This window comes from Dromiciops gliroides, chromosome 1, assembly GCF_019393635.1.
Source record: "Dromiciops gliroides isolate mDroGli1 chromosome 1, mDroGli1.pri, whole genome shotgun sequence".
Lineage (NCBI taxonomy): Eukaryota > Metazoa > Chordata > Mammalia > Microbiotheria > Microbiotheriidae > Dromiciops > Dromiciops gliroides.
The window spans coordinates 181665734-181692932 of NC_057861.1; the positions used below are offsets into that span (position 1 = coordinate 181665734).

Consider the following 27199-nt stretch of genomic DNA (forward strand, 5'->3'; position numbering starts at 1 on the left):
ATTAGGGAAGGCTTCCAGTAAAAGAAGAGATTTTAGTTGGGAATTAAAGGAAGCAAGGGAGGTCATGGGTGGAGGGTAGAAGGGTGAGTATTCTAGGCATGATGGACAGCCAGAGAAAATACCGGAGCCAAGAGATGGAGTGTCTTGTTCAAGGAACAGCCAGTGTCTGTGGATCAAAGAATATGTATGGGGAAACAAGGTGTAAATTATACTGGAAATGTAGGCAGGGTCTAGGTTATAAAGGGATTTGAATAACAGCATTTTGAATTTGATCCTGGAGGTGATAGGGTACCACTGGATTTTTTGAGTAGGGTAATGAATGGTTAGACCTGTGCTTTAGGAAAATCACTTTGGTGGCTGAATAGAAGATGAACTGGGATGGGGAAGAGATCTTGAGGCAGGCAGAGCTACCAACAAGTTATTACAGTAGTCCAGGTGTGAGGTGATGAGGGCCTGCCTATTCCTGGGTGATGGCAGTGTCAGAGAAGAGAAGGGGGCATAATTGAACGATGTTGCAAAGGTGAAATCAGCAGGCCTTGGCAACAACTTATATATGAGAGGGTGAGAGATAATGAGAAGTCTAGGATGATTCCTTGGTTGTGAACCTGTGGGACTGGGAGGATGATGGTGTCTTCTATAATAATAGGGAAGGAAGGTAAGAGGTTGGAGGGGGAGGGTTTCAGGGGAAAGATAATGAGTACCATTTAGAACATATTGAATTTGGTTTTCAACATTTGTTTTTATAAGATTTCTAGTTTCAAATTTTTCTCCCTCCCTAAGACAGCAAGTAATCTGATATAGGTTATATATGTACAATAACATTAAACATATTTCTGCATTAGTCATGTTATAAGAGCAGAATCAGAGCAAAAAGGAAAAACCTCAAAAAAGAAAAACAACAGCACCAAAACCAAAATAAATAGTATGGTTCAATCTGCATCCATATTCCACAGTTCTTTTTTTTTTTTTTTCTGGATTTGGAGAGCATTTTCCATCATGAATCCTTTGGAACTATCTTGGACCATTGTATTGCTGAGAAGAATCAAGTCTATTACAGTAGATCAACACATAATGTTGATAATACTGTGTACAATGAACATATTGAATTTAAGGCGTCTACCAGACATCTGTTTTGAGATGTTTGAAAGGCAGTTGGAGATGCAAGATTATTTTGTTTTATCTTCACAATGAAGCAGCACATATTATTATCCTTGTTTTCCAAATGAAGAAATGAGGCTTCAAGTGGTGAAGCGACTTCTTCCAGGTCACACAGCTAAATGACAAGGTTGAATTTTGGATCCAGACTGGAACCCAGGGCCAGCTAGGTGACGCAGTGGATAGAGCACCGGCCCTGGAGTCAGGAGGACCTGAGTTCAAATATGACCTCAGACATTTAACACTTACTAGCTGTGTGACTCTGGGCTAGTCACTTAACCCCAATTGCCTCACCAAAAAAACCCAAAACAAACCCCAAACCCAAACCAAAACCAAAACCAGACTGGAATCCAGATTAAGCACTAATGGCTCATTGTCAGAGTCTCTGGGTTTCCCTGTTCAGCAGGAAACACCAACTACCATTGACTTTTTTGCCTTCTTAAGTGAGCCGTTTTATTTGTTTTCTTAACTGTTAAAGATTTTTACAACAAACCCAGCTTTAGATACACATAAACTATTATGGACCTATTAAAATGCAAAAAGTAGAATAATTCATCTCTCTCTAGCCTCTAAAAAATTTTAAAGCACTTCTCCTACCCCCTCATAACAACATTACATTAGGTAGAGCAAGTATTAGTATCTTCATTCTACTTCAAAAGGCTGATAAAAGTCAAAGCTAGGTTTTCATCCCCTGTCTCCTGACTTACAAGTCCAGCCCTTCTTATCACTATGCTAGAATCATCTCAGCTATAAAACATCTTTTGATTGTCCATTTTAACTAGCTAAGAAGGATAGAGAAAAAGACAACAGGGATGAGGGGAATATAAGGAAGGCTCACAAGGTCACAAATCTCACACAACCCCTCCCTTTCCATTTTAAAGATGAAGAATCTGAGGCCCAGAGAAATTAAGTGACTTGCCTAGGGTCACCCAAGTAGTTAAGTATCAGGCACAGTAATTGAATCTGAGTCCTCTGACCCCAGAGCACTTTATCACTCTAGCACTCTTTTACTTATTTATATATCTATTCATCCATTCATTTACTTATTTATTTGTTCATCCATCATCTATCTATCTATCTATCTATCTATCTATCTATCTATCTATCTATCTATCTATCTATCTATCTATCTATCTATCTATCTATCTATCTATCTATCTTTGGTGGGGCAATGAGGGTTAAGTGACTTGCCCAGGGTCACACAGCTAGTAACTATCAAGTGTCTGAGGCAGGATTTGAACTCAGGTCCTCCTGAATCCAGGGCTGGTGCTTTATCCACTGCGCCACCTAGCTGCCCCCAGAAGCATTTTTAATATAGCTGTTGATGGCTTGGATTTCTTCCTTCAGAAGTTGTCTTTCATCTACTTCTTGCTCTCACAGATGTTTCAGTCCATTGCATTCCATAGGGATAGCCCAAGGGCAAGTAAGAGCAAGTTGGATACAAGATAACTCTAGGAGGTGCTAAAGAAAAATATAATAAAAATGGGACCAAAGTGACCTTAAGAGACTAAGAAGTAAAATGTCTTTATATGCCAAGATGAGCATAAGAAAAAGCAGCACTCAGATGCTTCAGTGAACTCAGAATTTTCTAAAAAAAAAAATGTTCAGAAAGGTAGAAGATAGTGAATGCTAAAAAGAAAGGACAAGTTGAGGATGTGGGCTGCAGGACTGCCTCTCATAGCCTGATCTGTTCTCAGGGATAGAGCCACACAACGGTTCCTTATTTCTGTATTTGTTTGGCACTTATTATACAGTGTAGTGCCTACAACCATTACTTGCCCTTGACTACCAACCAGCCCTAGGGACAACTCATCTCCTCATTTTATTCTGTATCTGTGGTCAGGCAGTGGGGTAGTGAGCTGGCAATAGGCAACTATATCTTTTCCCTGGATTCTGTGCCAAATCTGGAGTCTCTTCTTGCCTTGATATGGTGGTGTCAAACTCAGATAAAAATGATTCCCTGTGCACTACCTACTGACTTAGAAAACAACAAATTCATATTACCTATGTTTATTATTATTATATATTTATGTATATTTATAGATATTATGCTTCTATATTACACATTTATTTATTATTTATTTTGTTAAACTGTTTAGTAGGGAACTATTTTACTGCATTATGGTCTTGTGAGTGGCTAAAATTAGCCCCAGGCTCTCAGATTTTTTTCTCTGAGCTGGGCTGGTGCCCCTTCCCCTCCGCTTCAGTGTCCAAGCTGAGAAGTCCTGTGGGCCTTGAAGCCTTTGGGGGTGGCTGGCCCAGCTGGACAGCTGGGGAAAGCCCTAACTCCCTCCACCCTGAGGAGATACACCCTAGAGATCCCGGGCTCACCCTGGCTGGCCCCTGGCACTGCCCGTGTGGAAGCCCTGGGCACGCAGCAGGGGGCATGGCCCCCTCAAGTCCTGGGGGCAGTCAATGAATTAGCTTGTCATGTAGGGGTGCGGTCAGCCCGAGGTTTGAGGGGAGAGAAGGGATATATAGCATGGGAGGCAGAGACGCTAGGGCGGTGTTGCTACGGTGAAGCAGGGGTTGCTACAGAGAGAGAAGTTAAAGAGTGAAAGGGAGATGGAGTGAAGGAGAAAAAGAATGAAAGGGAGAGGATTGAGAAAGTTGCAGAGGACTGAAGGTGAACCGGTCCAAGTGAGGTGTGGCTGCAGCAGCAGTAGCAGCAGCAGCAGCGGCCAGCATACCCTCAGGTGAGAGACATGCCAGCAATTGAGAAAGTTTAAATCACAGTCAGGTAGTATTTTTTGTGTTATCCTTATTTTTAAGTTTTTTCTCATAAATGAACCCTTTGCTGTTAAATTGGAAGAGGCTGTTTATTGTGGTCTGGGAGAAGTAGTGGGGGAATTTATAAACAGCCCATACTAAATTAAAAGCAGTCAGATAGCCAGCCAGGAGTTCACAGATTAAGCCCTCAGTTAAAATAATTTTTATAGTCTATAAGTGTTGCACCCTAACACATGGATAATTTTTATAGGAGTTCCATTCAGTGCTGGGAAAAACATTATTTATCAATGATGTTTAGAAGATACCATAAGTCTTTTGGCTCTAGTTTCTCTGTCAATTTGTTAAATTCTATATTTTCCTTTTGCTTATATTTTTGTTAGCAGTTTAAAATTGAGAAAAAGACATTACAATCTCTTCCCACTATTGTATTACTGTGTATTTCTTGTTATAATTCAGTGTTTACCTTCACAAATTTAGATGCTAAAGTATTTGGAGCATATTAGTTTAATATTGATATTGATTTGTTCTCTATGGTATCTTTTAGCATAATATAGATTTTTGTTCATCTCTTTTTATGTGGTGAATATTTTTGCTTTGTCTGATAGTATGATTGCAACATTTGCTCCTTTCACATTACCTGGTGCATAGTAATTTTTTTTGTAGCCCCTCATTTTTATTTTCTATATGTCTTTGTTTTTAGGTATGTTTTTTGTATGCAACAGACTGGGGTTTTGATTATATATAATCTATAACTTTTTCCATTTTATCGGATTGTTTTATCCATTCATGCTTAAACTTAAGAGAATTAAATTTATGTATTTTTTCATTTGTCTCTGATATTTTTTCCCAATTAGAATGTTTTCCTCTTCCTCTTTAAAGGTGGTATTTTGTCTCATTAGTTATTTTAGCTTAATCTACTTTAAGGGAACCCTATTCCTACTGGATCTCTTTCTCTCACCCAAAAGCCCCCTCCCCTCCTGTTTGTTATTCCTTCCCCTAGTATTGGAATTTTGCTTAATTTACTAGTTCCTTTTTCTTTTTTCCTTTTATCACGTTAACCCAGTTTTTTTTAATTTCTCCCCTCAGTTATACAGTTAAGTAAAACCTCTGTTCTTCTCCTCCCCTTTGTTTTGATTAAGTTTTTAATTTCATTTTTTGTGCTTTTTTTTCCTAAAAAGTATTTCCTTCCCTCAATCTTTTATTTCCTTCCATTCTATACTTTTATTCCTTGATTCATGACCTTTATACTTGCTTAGTCCTCCTTTAGCGTCTGTATTCCTCATGGAATGAAGATTTCTAAGGTACCTATTTAAAGTCCTTATTTTTAATAAATACTATGCTACTGAAGATGTTATTATAGATCTAGTCCCTGGACCTCTTTTTCTGTTATGCTTCATTTTTAGATGTCCAATCCCTTTAAGTGATAAAGAGGACAGAAACATTGCCCTAGGGTAAGAATTTTCCCATGCCTCTGATGGTGAGGTTCATTACTATTCTTTGCCCTCTGCATGATCATTTCCCCCCATTTTCCATGAAATCTTCTCTTGGGGTCCATGACCTCCCATTCTTCTGGGTACTAATTACTTCCAGGAGCTCTGATTTCCTTGCTCCTGAGACAGAATGAATGATTTTTTAAAAGCACAACCCCGCCCCAAAGATTAATAATACAATTATAACTAACTGATGCTTAATATAATGTTAATTAATCAATAAGACATTTTAATATCCCTATCTGCCATTACAGAATATCTCTTCTGTGGGACTCCCTCCTATGACTGAAAAAAGATTTCCCCATTTTGTTCTATTTCGATCCCTTTGCCTCCTTGCTCATTCTCCCTGAGGCCCTCTTCTTCTTGAGAGAAGACAGGAATTATTTTCCTTTCACTGCTAACCTTTCATTTGACTGTAGGATGCATCACATGGTCTCCTCTCCCCCTTTATGCACCCTCCTATTTTGCAATTTAATCTCACAAGAAACACTGATTCTTCTGTAGGCATGACATCAAGATGTATCAGTCCTGGTCTTCCACCATTACTTCTATTTGACTTCCGCTGTTACCTTTTTATTCTTGTGTGCTTTGAGAAAGAAATTTTGCATCTCCCCCTCTATTTTGTTGTTTTTTTGCTGTTGTTAACCCATAGGTTTCTTTCTCTTTTTAATTTGTTTTCCCCCCTTTTTTTCTGGAGTAATTTATTTCATTACCCATTCCTACTTGATTGTTATATTTATTTACCTTTGTTGTATATCTGTTGTCTATATCTGTTGTTTGTAAAGCAAATAATCTGCTCAAGTCTGGTTTTATTTGTGGCATTACATAAAATACTTCTGGGTTTAAGTCCCAGGCTTTTCACTAACAAGCTATGTGACTTTGGACAAATCACTCTCCAGGACTCAGTTTCCTCATTTATTCAACAAATACATAGCCATAGTCCCTGTGGGGAGGCTAGGTGGCACAATGGATAGAGCACTGACCCTGGAGTCAGGAGGACCTTAGTTCAAATCTCACCTCAGACACTTATTAGCTGTGTGACCCTGGGCAAGTCACTTAACCTCAGTTGCCTTAAATATCCAGGACCATCTCCAGTTGTCCTGATGTATATCTTGCCACTGGACCCAGATGACTGGAGGAGAGAGTGAGGTTGATAGCTTTGCACAGCCCTCCCTCATTTAAATCCAATTCACTGCTAGTCATGACATCACCCCAATGTCATGGTCCTCTTCTTTGGGAATGAAGGACAAGCAACCAGAAGAAGAAGCCATAGTCCCTGTAAGAATTTTTTAGCTAACTTGGGGCTAATTTGGGGGTACTAATCTTACTGGAGGACTAATCTGGGATGTTTGACTGGCTGGCTATCTGATTGCTGTTAATTTAATATGGGCCATTTACAAATTTCTCCACACTGCTCCCAAATTGATAAGCAAAAGATTAAGAAGCCTCTTCCTTAAATAATCAAAGCAGAATTTATTTATAAAAATCCAAGTAAAGATAAAGGTCAAGAAATGCAAATTATACAACCTGTCTGCTTTTAATACAATGAGGGCCTTTGCTGCTTCTTGCCTTAGGGTATGTTCCAGCTTTCTCCACCTTTCACTCCTTCAGTCCAACTCTGCTTTCACTGCTCCCCTCCTTTCTTCTAACTCCAAGCCCCTTCACTTTGTCGACCCACCCTGAAAAGCCCCTTAGTGTCCTCACTTCTGTTGCCAACCCCCGGTGTCTCTAGCATCTCTGTATCTTAGCCCTTGCTTTCTCCAACCTCCTGTACCCTCTCCTGTTCTCTTAATCTTCTGGTGTCCTTGCCTCCTCCTAGCCCTCCGGTGTCCCCCCTCCGTTCTCTCAATCTTCCAGCCTCTCAACTTCCGTATGTCAGCCTCCTTCAGCGTCTCTCCTTTCTCTATCCTCCGGAGCCCCCCTTTTACTGTCTCACTAGCTCTGTATATATGTTCCTTCTCTCCCCTCAAACCTTGGGCTCTCTGCGTCCCGGCACACGCCAAGCTAATCTGCCGGCTGCACTAGGGCTGTGCCCAGTGGGGCTGGAGCGGCCCGTGCCCCGTGCTGTGCGCCTGGGACCTCCACACAGGCTATGCTAGGGCCTGGCTGGACAAGCCTGGGATCTCTGGGTCAGCTCCCCTCAGGGCATAGGGAGCTGGGGCTTCCTTTTTTTCTCCTCAGCTGTCTGACCTGGTGTCCTGAAAAGCCCATGGGGCTTTTTTGGCTCAGCTGAAGTGGAGGGGGAGGGGCACCAGCCCCTCACACATAAAAAACCCTGAGAGCCTAAGGCTTTTTAATATCAGCCCAAAGGCAGGGTCCCCAAATCAAAATAAATTTCCACATCCCTTAAGCTAAATTTATTTGATTCTGTGAAAGATATCAGCACAGACACTAACTCAGTTCAAGCACCACCTTCTGCATGAGACCTTATCATCATGCCTGGCTTAGTCATCATTCAGTAAATGGTTGTTGAGTGATTGATGACCAAAAGATGGGAGGGAAGAACAATAGGAGTTACAAGAGTGAATTCAAGTTATTCACAAAGATGTCACAATTGCATCATTTACATTTCTTTTAATTCCCTCAGCTGATGCCTAGCACAAGAGTATTTTAATTAGTTAATTAAAAATATGTGTTTTTGCTTATTTTAAACAAGGTTTACAATCTGGTTCACAGCTGGGAAAACCTAGACACCCTCCCCCTCCCTTGTGCGATAATTACCCTTTTAGTTTATTCTTAAGGATCCTGCTTTTAGTTTTAGTAGCACATAAAAGCAATAACACAACCGCTAAGAATCACCGTCTGTGCTTGTGTTCTGCCGTTAATCAATCCCGAAAGCTATTTATTGTCCATTACTACAAGGCGCTGACGATTACACCCATAAATCATTAAACTGTATTATCAGCTAGGGGACTAATGGATAACTTTTCTTTGCCTATGAGAATCTGAAAAGTGTTTTTAAATGCTGTCTGCCCTATTACCTCCTCAGAATTTGCAATTTCACTTTCAGCATTCTGTTGGTAAAACAGTGGTGTGGGCTTACTCTAAATATTAATTCTATAACTATGCCCCTAAAAGTTGATGATGGAACCATAACTATAATGGTAATAATAACAAGAACAATATTAGCACTTTACATCAATACAATGCTTTACGGTTTATAGAGAGCATTCTCGTATGTTAACTTCTTTAACTATTAGAACATTGTCGTGAGTTACTGAGGGAGGATGTTTTGCAGATAAATTAGAATTGGCTCAGGGAAACAAAGGGAGCCTGTTGACCACATCCGTATTTCAAAATTAGCAGGGAATGAATTGATATTATGATAATATCAATTATATAGTATAATATATAATAATATCAATTCTAGTCATCTAGCATATACTAAGTATTTGATAAGTGCTTATTGATTGGTTCCTCAACCAGCTCATTTCCCATGACCTACTCCTCTACCCCACTTTAACCCACACAAAGATGGTCATACCCTTGATCTTGCCATCACTCACAAATATGCCACCTCCATGTTCATGAACTCTGAAATTCCTTCCCATAATAACATGCCATTTTGGGAGGCAGAAATTATGCTGTGCCAAACTCAAAGAAGAAAGCCCATAGGTTTAAGAGAAGATGAGAGTTCTTTCACTTCAAAGTGGGGTGTAAAGAGAGTTTTTAACCCTCTGTTCTGCTTCTTGAAATCCATTGTTGTGCCCTTGAGGAATGAAACTGAGAATATTCATATAATAAGGAAATTAGGGGGCAGCTAGGTGGCACAGTGGATAAAGCACTGGCCCTGGATTAAGGAGGACCTGAATTAAAATCCGGCCTCAGACACTTGACACTTACTAGCTGTGTGACCCTGGGCAAGTCACTTTACCCCCATTGCCCCGCAAAAAAAAAAACAAACCAACAACAACAAAATAAGGAAATTAATATAGCCAGCTGCTTCTGGATGAAGTTTGGGCAAATCAAACTGTTAGCTGTTTAGATGGCACTGTGCTTGGTATGAGAGGGAAAAAAAGAGGATGAAAAGATTCATAAGAATGCTCTCCTCCATTAGTGTTATGTGAATGAGGTAGATATGAAAAGCAGATAGATCCCAGTGATCCTTCAGCCATTGCTGCTGCTTTGAAGACTGCTTTCCAACTGACCCTGTGTGCGATTCTTGACCCTGGGTTCTCATCCTTCTTATATGCCTGGAAAGAGGGTGTTACCCAGGTTTGGTTCAGGACTCTGATTTTGTTTGGAGTCCATTCTCTCTCCCCTTCAGTGATTGCATCAACTTCTATGGTTCCTCTTAATGCAGAAGATTCTTGGAGCCTTAGCACTATCCCAAACCTCTCTCCGAAGCACCAGTCCCATAATTCTTTTAAAAAATATTATAAACTTACTATTAGATATCAGTATAAACAATTAGACTTTTCAAATCTGGCCTCATACACTTATTAGCTATGTAACCCTGGGGTGACTTTACTTTTTTTTTTGATGAGGCAGTTGGGGTTAAGTGACTTGCCCAGGGTCACATAGCTAGTAAGTGTCAAGTATCTGAGGCTAGATTTGAAGTCAGGTCCTCCTGAATCCAGGGCCAGTGCCCTATCCACTGCACCACCTAGCTGCTCCCTGGGGTGACTTTTCTTAATTTCGTTTGCCTCAGTTTCTTCTTCTGTAACATGAGCTAGAAAAGGAAATAGCAAAATACTTCAATATCTTGAACTCATGAAGATGAGTATTCTTGACTCCAAGCCCAGTACTCCACCTATTGCACCACCTACCTACCTACCTAGGGGATAAGGTCAAGATAATAGTGATTTATTTTATTTTATAACAAGTAGAATAAATATCCCAACAAGCAGAGAACCTAAAAAGTGAAACTAGCTATTATAGTCAGCTTTCACAAGTTGTTTAGCCACAAAAAGTAGGAAAGATACAGGATAATTTGCCAGAATAGACAGATCAAAGAAGAGCTTTTGGAGAGTAAGGGAAAACACAGGGAAGTAGCCAGTAGATGGGGAGATTGAAGATAAGTGAGAGAGTGGGGATGATGGAAGGGGCAATCTCCTGGAGGAGATGGCATAGAATGAGATCACTTGTGAATATAGAAGAGTTTTTCCTCCCCTCTGACTTATTGAGCAAGTCTTTCATTCCTATGTTTTTTTAATTACTAGATTTGGCTCCTTTGCAGAGTCTAGCTCTTGGACTCCTGAGGCTGGAATGAAAGGGAGGAGCAGATAAGTGGCTAGGAGGGAAATACATCCTGTGCTGGCCCTAGTAGGCATGGTCTGGGAGGATTTTTATTCCTCTCATTCCCTGAGGTGAGGGGGTGGGTGATGTAGTTGTTATACAATGTGTATGTATGTATGTATGTATATATATATAATATATATATGTATGTATGTATGTATGTATACACATTTATGTGTGCATTTATATGTGTATCTGTATACACATGTATATATATCTATATATCTATATCTGTACATCCTTTCTTCACTCTAGATTGTGATTCTTTTAGGGTTGAAATTATGTTACTTTTGTCTTTCTATTCCCAGAAATGCCTAGTATCTAGCATATACTAAGTATTTGATAAGTGCTTATTGATTCCTCAACCAGCTCATTTCCCATGACCTACTCCTCTACCCCCCTTTAACCACACACAAAGATAGTCATACCCTTGATCTTGCCATCACTCACAAATATGCCACCTCCATGTTCATGAACTCTGAAATTCCCTTATCTGATCATGATCTATTGACTTTCCATGTCTCCCTCTGCTTTATAATACCAAACTTTGCTTTTTGTTCACTCTGTGACCTCTCGACCCTGGGATCCTTCAGTTCTCTCCCAGGTCATCACCCCTGAAACCACACTCTTCTTTCTGTCTTGACCCCTTGGTGAAACAGCTCTATACTGCCATCTTCCTTTGCCCTCTTAGCATATTGCCAATTTTGTGTTGCAAGCCATTGCTTTGGATTAGTCCTACCGGCTGCTGCCTTTACTCCTACATAAAAATGGAGAAAATCACAAAACCATTCCAACTGGGTGTACTACAAATTTATATTCTATAAATTTCACTTGGGTCCTTACTGCTTCAGGGCAATCCTTTTATATCTCCCTAATTAACTCATTAGGGCAGCTAGGTAGAGAATTGGATAGACCACTGGGATTGAAATCAGAGAGACCCATCTTCATGAGTTCAACTTTAGCCTCAAATACTTAATAGCTGTGTGACCCTGGGCAAGTCACTTAATCCTCTTTACCTTCATTCTTCATCTGTAAAGTGAGCTGGAGAAGCAAGTGGCAAAATACCACAGTATCTTTGCCAAGAAAACCCCAAATTGGGTCTCAAAAAGTAAGACACAACAGAAAAACGACAGAACAATAATGATTAACTCAGTATCCCATTCTCCACAGTGGCTCTTCCAAACCTTTCTTATCTCAGACCATGGGGGGCCATGTCCAGTTGTTCTGATGTGTGTTTTGCCACTGGACCCATATGACTCTGGAGGAGAGAGTGAGGTTGGTGACCTTTCACAGCCCAGCCTCACTTCAATTCAATGCAAGTCATGACATCAACTTGATGTCATGGTTCTCTTCAAGAACAAAAGACAAACAACAATGACAACATCTCAAACCTATCATGGCTCCCCTTCCCCCTATTCTCTCAGTTGAGAACTTCTCATATTTACTGGAAAAAATCTAGCCTTAGAGCTCGTTCTTTTACCCTATTCCTTATCTCATTCTCTTCTCTTCTCCCTCTATACTGTTTTATTTGAAATAATTAACATATGGAAGGTGCTAGAATTAAGAGATAATATGCTATGTATGACCTTTAATTCTGAAATTCCTTTCTTTGATTATAACCTTTTATCTTCTGCCTCATTTCTCCTAAAATTATTCTTTTCCCTCACCCTGACCTTGAGTTGTTTCTTCCTGTCTAGTCCTACTGGTACATAACCTTTACTCTAGCTTCATGTTTTTTTCCTTCACAGGACAAGGTTGACTTGTTCGATTATGCACTATCCTTTAGCATCATATCCAATATCCCATTGTCTTATCACCATTCATGTCTTGCCAAAACCCAACCCTAGGTTAACCCTACCTTTTTTGCCTTTTCCATCCCTACTCCCATGCTACTGAATGCCACTTTAGAAGTCCCTAATTGAACGATAGTTATGCATAACTTTTCATACAATATACTAAACTTGATTTGTACTAGCTATTATATTGAAATATCATGATAAATAATTTGTTCTATGTTTATCTTATGGGTAAGGGAAGAGAATATGCTAATTATGGTAATCAAGAATTTAGGAGAGGGGGCAGCTAGGTGGCACAGTGGATAAAGCAATGGCCCTGGATGCAGGAGGACCTGAGTTCAAATCCGGCCTCAGACACTTGACACTCATTAGCTGTGTGACCCTGGGAAAGTCACTTAACCCTCATTGCCCTGCAAAAGAAAGAAAGAAAGAAAGAAAGAAAGAAAGAAAGAAAGAAAGAAAGAAAGAAAGAAAGAAAGAAAGAAAGAAAGAAAGAAAGAAAGAAATTAGGAGAGAAAAAAACCTCAATGCATTATTGTTGCTGGAATCTACCATTGTATATATTCGTAGTCTCCTGCAAGTCATGTATTGGAAAGAGAACTAATAACATCACAAAGATGTGTGCAGCTAGGCAGCATAATGGGTAGGACTCTGGGTCTAGAGTCAGGAAGACCTGAGTTCAAATACTTACTTGTTGCATAACTTTATGCAAGTCACTTAACCGCTGTTTGCCTCAGTTTCCTCATCTGTAAAATGGGGCTAATAATAGCACCTATTTCCCAGGGGTTTTGTGAGGATCAAATGAGATAATAATTGTAAAGCACTTAACACAGTGCCTGGCACATGGTAAGTGCTATATAAATGTTAGTGATGATGATGATATTTCAGTATAATGATAGCAAAGATGTACCTCCCAAAGTTTGTGAAGTTCATAACCAGGATGATGTCATAATACTCTCCTCTTTCAAAGAGGGATTGGGATTTGTAGTTCCTAACTCTACTGGTAGGCTGGAGTGTCTGTTATACTTTGATGCTTGGATGGATTTAGTATTCAATTAACTACCCTTTTTTTGCGGGGCAATGGGGGTTAAGTGACTTGCCCAGGGTCACACAGCTAGTAAGTGTCAAGTGTCTGAGGCCGGATTTGAACTCAGGTACTCCTGAATCCAGGGCTGGTGCTTTATCCACTGTGCCACCTAGCCACCCCCAATTAACCACCTTTTATCAAGCCATCTACTGTGTCACTGTGCCAGGCACTAGGAATAAAAATAAAAATTCCTCCTCTTAAGGAGCACACATTCTAATGGGGATCCATAATCTCCTTCATGTAAGTAGTCCCTGCATTGATGCATCCTGCAACCTCTCCTTGGTTTCTCCTCTTTGCTCATAAGCCCTTCCATAAATTCTTTCTCTAAGTGTTCAATGCACCAGAGACCTTCCTCCAGTCATACCTCCCTAGATACCAATGTAACTGACACTTCAGCTGTACATTTGCTGTCTCCCAATTTTCTACAAAGACCAGCTGTGATGAGTCAGGGTTAGTGACCCAGGATACAAGTAGTTATTAGTCTCTAAGGCTAATCTCCTCTTATTCTGCTTTCTGTGACCCTACCAGGAAAGTGAAAAAAAAATCACTCTACAACTCATTGAGTTTTATTCAAGGATATAAAGAATTGCATTCGAAGGGTAATTTAGGGCACAAGATGGGAGCTGGTTCGGTCTTCCACAGGGGTGGGTGGGAGGCCTGTATGCGTGTTCTGTCCAAGCCTGTGAAGTCTTAACCACAGCCTACTCTGACATTACATACCAACATTTTCCACAGGGTGGCAGACTACACAGATTTAATTAATCCATTTCTGATATTCTATCCTTCCTTATGGGTTGTTAAATCTCATTCTCCCACTTCGGGTTTTCTGGAATTTTGACTGGTAAGGAAAACAAGGACTCTCTTATTAGCTTCTTGCTTTTTCTCTAGATCTATGTATTGGGGGTTTCAGGTATTATAGTTGTGAGGGGATTGAAGAGAAAGGACCCACCTCCCTGCTCCGTGGCTGGCCTTGCAAACTTATCATACAGCACACATAAATACCCATCTTACTTGCATGGCATTGCAGCTGGTCATTTATCTAACTAATAGTAATAGCTAATATTTATATAGCTCTTTAAGGTGTGCAGAACACTTTATAAATAGCAGCTGGTCATTTATCTAACTAATAGTAATAGCTAATATTTATATAGTTCTTTAAGGTGTGCAGAACACTTTATAAATATCATTTCATTTGACCCCCACAACAGCCTTATAAAGGAGGTGCTGTATTACCTAGTGCCTACTGTATACAGAGCAATGTTATTAGACTTCAAAAAAGATACAAAGTTTAGATAAAACATGGTTGTTGTCCTCAATGAGCTTATAGTCTAGTAGGGCAACAATGTTAAATATAATACTTACACAATAAGTGCATTTGAGTATTACAAAGCAAAGTACCATATGATATTGTCAAGACTTTGCAGTCACAGTATAAGGGCCCATTTAAGAAGAGTAGGCCTGAGATTCAAAGTCTTCCTTTTCTGTTTGCTATTCACAGGTGGCCTCAGAATAGGAGAAAGATGGAATTCAATTTCCCAGCTGGTGGCACTATATCTTTCCCTTTCTCTGCTCCTCTTCATGTTCTCTGATCAACCTATACCTTGGGTGTCACCCACTCACCTGTAGCCCTGCTGATGGGTCCTTCTTTCTACCCTTGTCTAATCTTAAAGGCAATTCTCAACTGACTTTTGCTACATCTTTTTTGTGGGTTTTGTTTTTTTTTTGTGAGGCAATGAGGATAAGGACTTGCCCAGGGTCACACAGCTAGTGAGTGTCAAATGTCTGAGGCTGGATTTGAACTCAGGTCCTCCTGAATCCAGGGCTGGTGCTTTATCCACTGCGCCACCTAGCTGCCCCTGCTACATCTTTTAAAACACGAATGAGAGAGAGAGAGAGAGAGACAGACAGACAGACAGACAGAAGGCATTCTACCATTAATTCACTAAATAATTAGAGTTGACATTTATATTGCATTTCAAGGTTGCCGGAGTACTTTATGTAGACCATATGAGGGACTAGCAACCAGGTCACAAGGCTACCCCCTATGCACTTCTGCCCTTATTCCCCATGCCATAGTAAGCATAATGGGGGGAGGCGCTCTATTCTTGAGGTTAATTATCTCCCCATGTAAAAGTAAAATCAGTTGCTCCCCTTTTTGGTTGCCCTCACAACTGAAAAGGGGAGAATCTCTCTTGAAAAAGCAGCCACATTTGCATCTCTTTTTTCTCTCTTCCAAGGAGCTTCCCGGTCTCCTGACAGGAAGCATAATTCAAGAGGTCAGGGTAAAGTGGAAAGCCCTGTGGATAAAAGTGGAGTCAAGGTAGGTTCTGTGTGGAAAGGACTGGTTAGTACTTTAAATCTGGATCATCACCTGCCGTGACATGGTATTAGCCAATGCTTTCATCCTGTGCAGAGTCGACAAAGTAACTTGAGATATGCCTCTAAGTTATCCTAGCACTGCTTTATTTAGTCTCACATTGCTTTACTTGGGAGTAAAGGTAATTGGGTACCTGAAATACATGGAGCACATCAGTAGAGGACGCTAGGGAAAGGGATGTGGCTGGAGGAACCAGAGAGAGGCAGGGGAAAGGTTGGGAAATAGGCCTTTGGCCTTTTGATGGGACAACCCCTTTTTTTTATATTCCTGGGAGTGGCAGTAAAGAGGGAACCCTAGATCACCTAACAAATCATTAGAACCATAGATGGTGGCCCAAGCCTGTAATCCCAGTACCATAGAGGCTGAGGCTGGCAGATCTCTTGAGCTGCAGAGGGCTATGCTGATAGGTGTCCACATTCAATTTAGTATTAATATTGTGTGCCCTAAGGAGCAGAAAACTACCAACTTACCTAAGAAACAAACGGGTCAAACTACGAGTTGGTGGGATTGAGCCCGTACATTTGCAGCCTTCAAGAGATGGGGAGATCCAGTCTTTAAAGACATTAAAAACAGATGATTAGACATGGGATACCATGTTTAAATCCTGACATCACTCACTCATTCATTCATTCATTCAACAAACATTTCTTTAGTTTTTGCTGTGTGCAGAGTACTGTGTTAGATTATGAGAAAGACATAAAAATGAACTAAGACATAGTCCTTGTTTGTTCTCATGGAATGACCTACACAGGTAACTAACACATAATAAAAAAACACAATAATTCATATTTTATATGGCATTTTTCTATTTTTAAGATGTTGTTCTCATAACAACCTGGTGATGTAGGTGGTATATTGTTATCCCCATTTTGCAGATATGAGAAGCAGTATAATATATTGGATAGTGCTGGGCTCAGGAAGGCCTGGATTTAAATCTTGTCTCTTACTAGCTAAGTGTATCTCAGACCTTATTCACTGTGTACCCTATGATTTATCTACTCAGTAATAAAAAGTTTACCATCTACATTGGGAGAAAGAGTTCCCTAGGCTAACTGAAATCATAAAGTCCTCTAATAATTGTGTTTACAGATAAGGAAGCTGAATCTAAGAAAGGGTAAATGATTTGCCTATGATCACAGATCTGACTCAGTATTGGAGCTGAGATTCAAACCCAAGTCTCCAAATCTATCACTTTCCCCACTGTCCTATGATGCCTCACTTGCAGTGTTTAAGATGTAAAGAACAAAAGAACTTCCTTTATGGGTCAGATACAGAATTTATGAAAATGAATATTTTTTTTTACCTCTGATAGTCCCCCTTCCCTCATTTATTAATTTCTGTCCACTTAAATAGCCTTATGAGATTTTCTGGAAACATCACCATAGGCTCTCCTCCTCAACCCCTTTCCAGAGACTTAGCTGTCCTTTGTGACATCAATTTCAAAGGATTAGGGACATACTCCAAATATATACTCATTTACTTGAACACTAGTTATGGTTCTATAGCCGTACATTTATCTAAACTTTTTCTGAATGTATTCATATTTTCAACCTCTACCACCTCTAAGGAGTAATCAGTTTTTCAAGTCTATTATCTGCTTTGAGAGGTAGAGCTTCCTTTTATTTGTGTTAAATTTATTTCTTTGAAGAATCTAGTATTTTCCTCTAGTTCTGGTATTCTAGAATTTGGTGAAGAGGTACATATTCACCCTAATGTAATGGATTGCGGAATCTAGGGCTAGAAGGGTCATTTAATACAATCCATTCATTTTATAGATGAGAAAACAAGAGTCCCAGAATTGACTTTTCCCATGGTCACACAGACTGAATGGTACAGCTGGGATTTTAATGCAGGTCCTCTAAATCCAAATCTACTCAAGTCAAGAGCAATTTATTAAGTACTTGCTCTGTACCAGCTCATATGCTAGATATAGGAAGTATCAATACATGTAAAGAGAAAGATGGCCTCTGCTCTCTAGGACAACATATAAAAGAAAAAGGGGGAAGGTTGAGATACCCACATAGGGTCATGGTGGAGAAAGAAGTCTGAAGACACAGTAAAGGAGCCCAGAAAAGAATGAGGGAGGGAACATGACTGTTTAGGGTACTTTCTTTCTTTCTTTTTTTTTTTGCAGGGCAATGGGGGTTAAGTGACTTGCCCAGGGTCACACAGCTAGGATGTGTCAAGTGTCTGAGGCCAGATTTGAACTCAGGTCTTCCTGAATCCAGGGCCAGTGCTTTGTCCACTGTGCCACCTAGCTGCCCCTAGGGTACTTTCTTTAAATAGAAGTCCTAGGGGCAGCTAGGTGGCACAGAGGAAAGAGCATTGGCCTTGGAGTCAAGAGGACCCGAGTTCAAATGTGGCCTCAGACATTTACTAGCTATGTGACCTTGGGCAGGTCACAACCCTGATTGCCTCAAAAAATAAAATAAAATGGAGTTCCAGATAGATCTGACCAATCAGATTAAGGGTCTGCAGGGGTACAATGGTCTAGGGTGAGAAGGATGCTGTAACATGGTAGAGAAAGAAGTCTGTAGTCAGGAATGCAACCTAGAAGAATGAAGGAGTGAAAATCTGGTGCCCTCTCTTAAAAGATTTCATAGATTTTTGTAATACTCCTTTTGAGAATTAGTCATTTCAGACTGATGTGTCCTAATCTTTTCAGTTTGCTCTCACATTGAACTCTTTTTCCCTTCTTTTCCATCCTCTTTATCACTTTAATTACTTTTGTATTGATTATCAAGTTCTAACATTTATTTCTTGAAGTGCAGAACTCAGACCTATCTGAAGTATTTTATGGTTGAATGAGCCATGGTTTTGTATTAGAGAATAATGCTGTTTTCTCTTTTGTTTCCAATGAAATTCCTGATGATGGTCAACATTCTGTTAGACCTTTTTGGCCATATCAATCACAGCAGCAAAAAGTCGGCTAAGGTGACTTCCTGGATTCCTTCCCTGAGTTGTAACCGATGGTTTTAGAGCACTTGATTTAGTTTACCTTAAATAAATGCCATATTTAAGTTCACTTTTCAATTTCTGCTCACTTTCACAGCTTTATGAGATCTTCCTACAGCTTATCTTTATCAGGTCCACTATTTATTATCCAGAAAAAATTATATAATGTGCAGATCCAGAAATTTCATTATGCATGATTTCTGCCTGATAATTTGTAAGAATATTGAATAAATTGGGTTTTTCTCAATGAAAACCTATTGTAATGCCTCCTTAGAGAAGACATGACCTTAGAATTCAGGTTCCCAAAGGCTATGCTAGTGGAGGCAAGCTGGGACAACTCTTCAAGCTAGACAAGTTCCAGGTACAGGTCCGGTGATATGCTGGGTGTCTATTGTCTAAGGAGATATTGGCTAAATCTAAGTCTATTGGCTGAGGATCAGCTTAGCTAAATTCAGAAAAATTCGTCACTGGAGGGTTTGTCAGTTCAGACAAAGGTATGTTGTAAAAGCTAAATTACTCTTACTATTCCTTATTGGCAATTAGATAGCTAGGTGGTGCAGTGCCAGGCCTAGAGTCAGGTAGACCTGAGTTCAAATCCAACCTCACACACTTACTAGCTGTGTGACCCTGGGTATGTCACTTAACCCTGTTTACTTCAGTTTACATATCTGTAAAAATGAGCTGGAGAAGGAAATGGCAAACCACTCTAGTATTTTTGCCACGAGAACCCCAAATGGGGTCACGAAGAGCCAGACAGGACTGAAAATGACTAAATGACAACAACAACAACAACCAACCATATTAATTAGTGTTTATGTAGTAATTTGGGCAGAACAATATGGAAAACAAGCTGTAGCCCATGCAGCAGGTTTTTCCTCTCCGCGACATTGGTGGATTCAAAGGAGAGGCAGAGCCAATACAGTTTGGCACCAGTGCTGCTGCAGGAGTTGCCAGAGGGATGTGATGTCCAACATCCAACTGCCTAAGGGACTCCAACTCCTGATTTTTCCTCGGGTTAACTCCCGAAGCCTTTCCCATATATGGGTATAGCCGCAAGGCTTTATATAAAATCAGGGTTCCTTCCCCTAGGCGGGTTGCCTGCCAAGGCTAACGAGCCCCACCTGCCCGAAGCGACTGGTTTTAAGGCACCAGTGACTTGCCTTCACCCCTTCTCCTGTTAGTGGAAACAGTTCCACCATGAGAAGGCCAGGAGTTGGGCTTCAGTTGTCAGAGGCTATTTGAGACGCACGCTATTGGAGCATTTTATGGAGAGTGGGAGCTTATCCCCACTCCCACCCCGGCATGACAAACCTTTGGAACTAAAATTGAGTCCCAGAGACTTTTTATTTTATTTTATTTTATTTTTTTGACAAGGCAATGGGGGTTTTGTGACTTGCCCAGGGTCACACAGCTAGTAAGTGTCAAGTGTCTGAGGCTGGATTTGAACTCAGGTCCTCCTGAATCCAGGGCCAGTGCTTTATCCACTGTGCCACCTAGCTGCCCCAATGAGTTTTCTTGATCCCAAGCCCAATGCTCTATCCACTGTACTAAAACCTGCTGCACGGGCAACAGCTTGTTTTCCATATCGATCCGCCCAGGCCAGCACCCTGGAGAGGACACTCCAGCTACTCCTCATGGGGTAGATACAACACGGGATGTGGCAGTTACCAGTTATAAGTCACTCAGGAGCTGCAGCTCCCATATCGGACTGCACAGCCACATTGTGGCCTATGGCTCTTCAAGGCGCTGATCCATGGTCATCCGCCATTGGTGAAGGCCTACTACTACTATGTAGTAATTTACATACATTATCTCGTTTGGTTCTCACCACAACTCTGAAAGGCAGTTGCTATTGTTATCCCCATTTTATTCGGGAAAATTTCTAAGTCTGACGGAGGAACAGAAACAGCAAAGTCTCCAAGCCATAGAAAAAGATTTATTGAGAGAAGGCCTCACAATAAAGCTGGTCAGTCAGGGGTTGGACGGAAAAGACCCTGAGTTACAAAATCAATGGGTTTTTATACCCTTCCAGAGCTTGAATGCTTCTGTACAATACTAATTAAAAGTATCTAAAATTAAAGCATCTTCATGGGAAATATTGAAACTGCCTACATGACAAGTGTATTTTCCAATACTATTATCAGTATTCTTGTAGCAACAGGGTCATAATTCTGCTGCATGACCCCTTCTAGTCAAGCATATCACTAGTAAGCTGCATGACCCCCTTGAGTCAAGCACAACACTCGTGGTTTCTAAAATATAGTATTGCTGACTATTATATCTTCTGATATTACTTAATACTTGACATTGGAAAGTATTATCTGACATTATTAAGTAGTAAGAGAGATTTAATCTACTAATACAATTAAAATAAGATATCTAAATATGATAACTACCAATTTTTCAGTTAATATGCTGATTATTATCATAATTAAATAACTTATAACTATATTAAATCTCTTATAACTAAGGGATGGGGAAAATCTCACTCACATTTACAACTGAGAAAAGTAAGGTCTTGGGAGGATAAGGGATTTGTCCAGGTTTACACACCTAGTGAATTTCTGAGGCTGGGTTTGTACTCATCCTAACAATTTCATTTTTGTCTGTATCACTAGTGCATATTATGGTGCTTGGCACACAGTAGGCATTTAATAAGTACTTGTCAACTAGCAGCTCTTTGTGGTGGCTAAGAATTGGAAATCAAAGGAATGCCCATCAATTGAGGAATGACTAAACAAGCTGTGGTATATGATGGTGATAGAATATTATTGTACTATAAGAAATGACAAGCAGGGCAACTTCAGAAAGGCCTGGAAAGACATGTATGAAATGATGTATAGTGAAGTGAGCTGAACCAGGAGAACATTGTGCACAAAGACAGCAATATTGTTTGATGAAGAACTGTGAATGACTAAACTATTCTCAGCAATACAATGATCTAAAACAATCCCAAAGGACTAATGATGAAGCATACTATCCACTTTCAGAGAAAGAACTGATGTGGATTGAGCACAGACTGAAGCATGCTGTTTTGAACTTTACTTTTTACTTGAGTCTTTTGGTATAAAATGACTAAAATGGTAATCTTTTACATAATTCCACATGTATAACCTATATCTGGTTGCTTGCCACCTCAAGGAGGTGGGGCAGGGTAAGGAGGGAGGGAACAAGAGAGGGATAGAATTTGGAATTCAAAACTTAAAATAAGTAAATACATAAAAAAGAATGAATAAATAAACAAATGAATGAATGAATAAGCAAATAAATAAATAGATAGATGGATAGATAAATAAATAGGAAAAATTTTTTTAAAAGTACTTGTCAACTAATTAAGTACCTACCATGGACAAGGCACTATGATGAACACTGAGAATATAAAGATAATGAAAAAAGCATACATTCCATTGGGGTGGGGGGATGGGAGGAGGACAGGAGGCTACAACCTGTACAAATATGTGATTAGTTTTTTTTTTTTACTTCAGCAGCACCTGAAGACTGTCTCCTCTATTGTGATAGGATGGCAATAGATGCCAGCAGATAAAAGTACCAATGAAATCCCATGTCTCTAAAGTACTGAGGTAAGATGCTGTTTACAATTCACCACACAGAGGATTCCTACCTTTTGTTTCCAATTCCAGACTATATCACTGCCCTGAATCCCAAGGCTTCTCAATTTCTTTTTCATTTGGAACTTCGTCAGATATTTTGAAAGTCTAAATAAGTTACACAGTGTTTTTTTTTTTCTTTTATCCATATGTGTTATCTCCTTAGAGAATTCTATTAGGCAATCAGGCATTATTTAACATTATAGAAATCATGTCCCATTAATATTAATAATTTATTTAAATGTTTGATGATTCAACTTAAAAGAGGAAAGGAGAAAGAAAGACTCCTGAATGCAGAGTTTTGTAATAGGAATGTGATTCTTCAAGGTGGTGGTGGGAGACACCTGGAATTTCTGAGGAAGAAGTAATTTCCAAAAGGAAAGGAGCCAAGGAGGTAGAGGTTTGCTGGAGCTACCTCATACCTGCTCATCCCATTATTAAACTTGCAGTGTGAGCATTTGCACCTTTGAAATTGGCAAATGTTACACTTTAGGGCTTGATTTATTGTTTTGTTCATTGCTTAAGAATATGATAGAGAAAATATTTATGATACAGAGTAAAGCTAAAGTGTGCTATGTACATTTTGGGGAGGGAGGAAGAGGAGAGCTGGTTGTTAAACATTTACCAGCACACTCACTCTTGGTTTTTATTTTGTTTTGTTTTGTTTTTTGGGTTTTTTTTTTTTTGGAGCATACTCACTCTTTCAAGGTGGCTAGCAATATCAAAGATACCTGTTATTAGCCACTTCTTGGCTTGGAACAAAAGATGCATCATAGTAGTTGGAGACTTCCCAATGCAGTATACTTAGGCATCTGTGTGTTGACTAAAAACCACAGTCAATTCAGAGCTGAGCCATCTTCATTTATCTGAAATGAGATGGAGAACTTCCTGAAAAATGTCAGATCTGATAATCAATACTCATTTTGGTGATAAATGTGGGAACGAATGAACAGAAGCAATCTATTCTTAAAAAAAAATCTTTTTTTTGTGGGCAATGAGGGTTAAGTGACTTGCCCAGGGTTACACACCTAGTAAGTGTCAAGTGTCTGGGGTCTGATTTGAACTCAGGTCCTCCTGAATCCAGGGCCAGTGCTTTATCCACTGAACCACCTAACTGCCCCAGAAGCAATCTCTTCTAAAGGATTACAAGGTTCTGAGCAGAGAACTGAAGAATTTCAACAGGTGGTATTTTCATCATTGCTACTGATTGATGGTTAGACCAAACAGGGGAATATGGGCAGTGAACAGTAAAAAAGGTGGTGTAAGAGTTTGGGATTTGATTTTTCAGATTAGAGATTAAGACAAAGTAATAATGGTATTTTAGCTGGGAATGGAGTCCCTGTAATCCAGACCAGGAAGAATTTATTTGCCTGGAGACTTGCTGATTTTATCCAGAGGGGTTTAAATAAATAATGAAAGGGAAATAATTACCGACAAACAAGTAACAAACCAGATACAAAAGAGTGATGTATGTGACATAGGAAAAATTATGGCGGAAGAATTTTTTTTAAAAGACAAGAAAAAATAATCAGCAAAAAGGAATGATATTCTTGGCCTCAGCTATCTTTATGTCAATGCAGAGAATATGGATAATAAACAAAATGAGCTAGAGATCTCAGTGCCAGGAGGGAAATATGACTTCATGAGTATCATTGAGATATATCTCAGTTCCATTATAATGGAATGTGATTCATGACTAGACCATCACAACAGAAGGTATACACTCAGTTCAGAAAGATTAAATAAAAGTGGTAGCAGTGTGGCATTATTCATCAAGAAAACTCCGTCTTTGTTTCTTTAATGATTGCTTTGAGGAAATCTATGAATCTAAGGCAAAAAGAGTGATAGAAACCATATCTTAAGACAAATGGAGGAAGAGACAAAAAAAGATAGTGTGATGGGATTATACTATAGACCACTTAGAAAGATGAATTGAATGTTTAGTTCTTAATGCAGACACCAAGCTGGCATGGAGAACTTGAGTGATCTAGATATCTGCTGGTGGTCTCTCTCAATCCAGATATCTTCTGGTGGTCTCTCTGCCAAAAACAGAGCAGTTTACAGTTCCTTGAACTGGTTGCTAATAATTTCCTACTTTAAAAGGCAGGGGATATACTGAAGGAAACTATGATTTTGGTTCTGATTCTGATCAATAAAGAGAAATTGACTGGGGAAATGGACATTATGGGAATATTAGAAGTAAGATTAACATGGGTTCCTGACAAAGTTTTATGAGATTTCCCTTGAGTTTTACATCAATTTATCATTGTGTCATGGTATGGCATCTGCCTTCTTCCAGCTCTCACTCGTAGGTTGATTTCCCCAGGGAAATGACTTCCAGGTTTAAGGTACTTTGTGTATTTTCACCCCTAAGACTATAGCTCGTGAACCCCCCAGTGACATGTTTACCTTTACTAATCAACCACTCAGAACAACTAGCTCAGAACAAAGACATTTACCCTAATGGCACAGTAAAAACAATAGCCACCGAAACATTTATTTGATAAATTTGGGGTACATTATCCCACCACTATTTGCACAAAAGTGGGCATACATATACAATTGTAGTATAGAGGCACACACCTAGGAAACATAAATGACCCATGCTATTCTGTCATTGTAGGGCCCTGATAACCTCCCCGTCTATGGTATCCTCATGCTGATCTCCCTAGGGACAGCATCTCTATTGATCAAGTTAATCAGCTGGGCTCTCTGGACCTGTTCCTATCTGCAGTTCAACTGCTGATGTCTAAGACTAATTTTCTTTCTCTATTTACAAAGTCCCTCTGGTATCTTTACTTGGTTGACTAGCGTGGAAGGTATGTTTTGTATTTTAAAAGTACGTAAAATGACATGGCTGAATCTTTGGGCAGTCAGTGGCTAGCTGCCCTCGAATTCTATCAAGTTTGAAGAACTTCATACCTTATAAAAAGGTAAAAAGTGTCAAAACCTCTTTATCCTTCTTTTAAGGCCTTGACTTTGTCTCTGTTACCTGTCTCTGGTATTCTGTAGTATCATCAATGAGACTGGGGAGAAATAATTTATTTAGGGGGTATCCTGATTAATTCTTCTCTTCTACACAGGTAACCTTAGGCTCTCAGAAGTTTTGCCAGCCACGTGCCAGTGCAGACAAATCTCAACAGGCTGTAAAGGATTCACATATATGCCTGATAATGAATTTTATGTCTGTTGTCTGGTTAATATTAGTTCAGATAAGTGCTGAATGAGCTCTAAGCAGTGTAATGATGGACCACAATTCCAGAGGTCTCATGATGACACATGCCATCCACCTCCTGATAGACAAAGGATTTGGAATGCAGAATGAGGGAAATATTTTTTGTACATGGCCAATGTGAAGATTTGTTTTGATTGACTAACCTTGTTTGTAATATGTTTTGTTTTTCTTGTGTTCTCAATTGTGAAGGAAGGGGCCTGGGGGGCTAGGGTGACAAGGTGACTGTTGGCTGATTAAATAAAATTAAATATTAAAAAAAAGATTACAGGTGGAGGTGCTGTCCATAGAAAGAAGAAGGACCACCTCTTCCTGTCTTCCTCAGAGATGGAAGCAAAGGAAGAGAGGATAAAGGAAAATGAAGAGGAGTTTTAAAGCAGGGTATAGGGGAGAATGGGGAGTCCTAGATAGCCAGCCTCTATATTATCAGTAAAGTAAAAGGTGGGTTCTTCCACTGAGAGGGAGAAGCAAATGAGGTAGGTTAGGAGGTTTGAGGAGAAAGGAAAAGGCTGTTGGGAAGGCTGTATTAGTAAGTCAGTCAGTGCCAGGAGGGCTCAATTTGAGATTAAATAACAGAAATTTTTAGCATATACTATCAGGTTGCCCGCCTTCCTCCAGTGTTCAGCAGGACATGAACAGTACCAGGCAAGGTAGATGGAATGCATACATGGGACTTTGCAAGACCTAACTGGGGAGAGCACAAGGGTATGAGAGTTTCAAGATTAGTGAATGGGTCAAGACTGGGAATGAAAGGAATAGAGGTTGTGTCTGGGAGTGTGGGGAGGGGCAAAGAGAAGGAGGCCAGAGTGATGTCAAAGAAGTTTGGGAGGAACTGGGCAGAGGAATTGATTGAAAGACTGCAAAATTGAGGGGCAGCTAGGTGGCGCAGTGGATAAAGCACTGGCCCTGGATTCAGGAGGACCTGAGTTCAAATCCAGCCTCAGATACTTGACACTTACTAACTGTGTGACCTTGGGCAAGTCACTTAACCCTCATTGCCCCGCCCCCCCATTATGTGTGTGTGTGTATATATATATATATATATATATATATATATATAAATCAAATACTAAACTCAATGTTCTGGCTGTGTACATTGAAATTTACCAGCCTAAGGATATAGTAGATCACTATAGGAAGTGGGCAGCCAAAGAATTCTAAGCAAGCCAAGGAACTTAACTGAAGACCCCAGCTGGACCCTCTAGTATTCCAGGTGACCTCCAATGCTAGAAAATGGGGAGAATCTTCTCTCTGCCAAGGCTGGATCAGAAACCTTAATTTCCTACAGAGGCAGCAGAGAGGAACCAGTGCCGTTGAATGCTTTGTAGCCTATTGGCAGAGCAGTGAATCCCAACTGGGGTTTCATGCCTCATTTCAATTGATTTTTTGTTTGTTTTTACTGAGGCATTTGGAGTTAAGTGACTTGCCCAGGGTCACACAGCTAGTAAGTGTTAAGTGTCTGAGGCCAGATTTGAATTCAGGTCCTCCTGACTCCAGGGCCAGTGCTCTATCCACTGAGCCACTTAGCTGC

General features: G+C 39.9%; 1 protein-coding gene across 3 annotated transcripts in view; it reads left to right on the forward strand.

Moving 5' to 3' along the window:
- RNF144B (ring finger protein 144B) overlaps positions 1–27199 on the forward strand; it is a 248684-nt gene that overhangs the window by 22070 nt on the left and 199415 nt on the right. For 2 of the 3 annotated variants that reach the window (XM_043979519.1, XM_043979521.1), the window contains exon 2: positions 22317–22409. The gene's annotated coding sequence lies outside the window, so the exon portion shown is untranslated. Of the gene's footprint in view, positions 1–22313; positions 22410–27199 lie in introns of all 3 variants that reach the window. The other variant, XM_043979520.1, reaches the window with a different exon arrangement.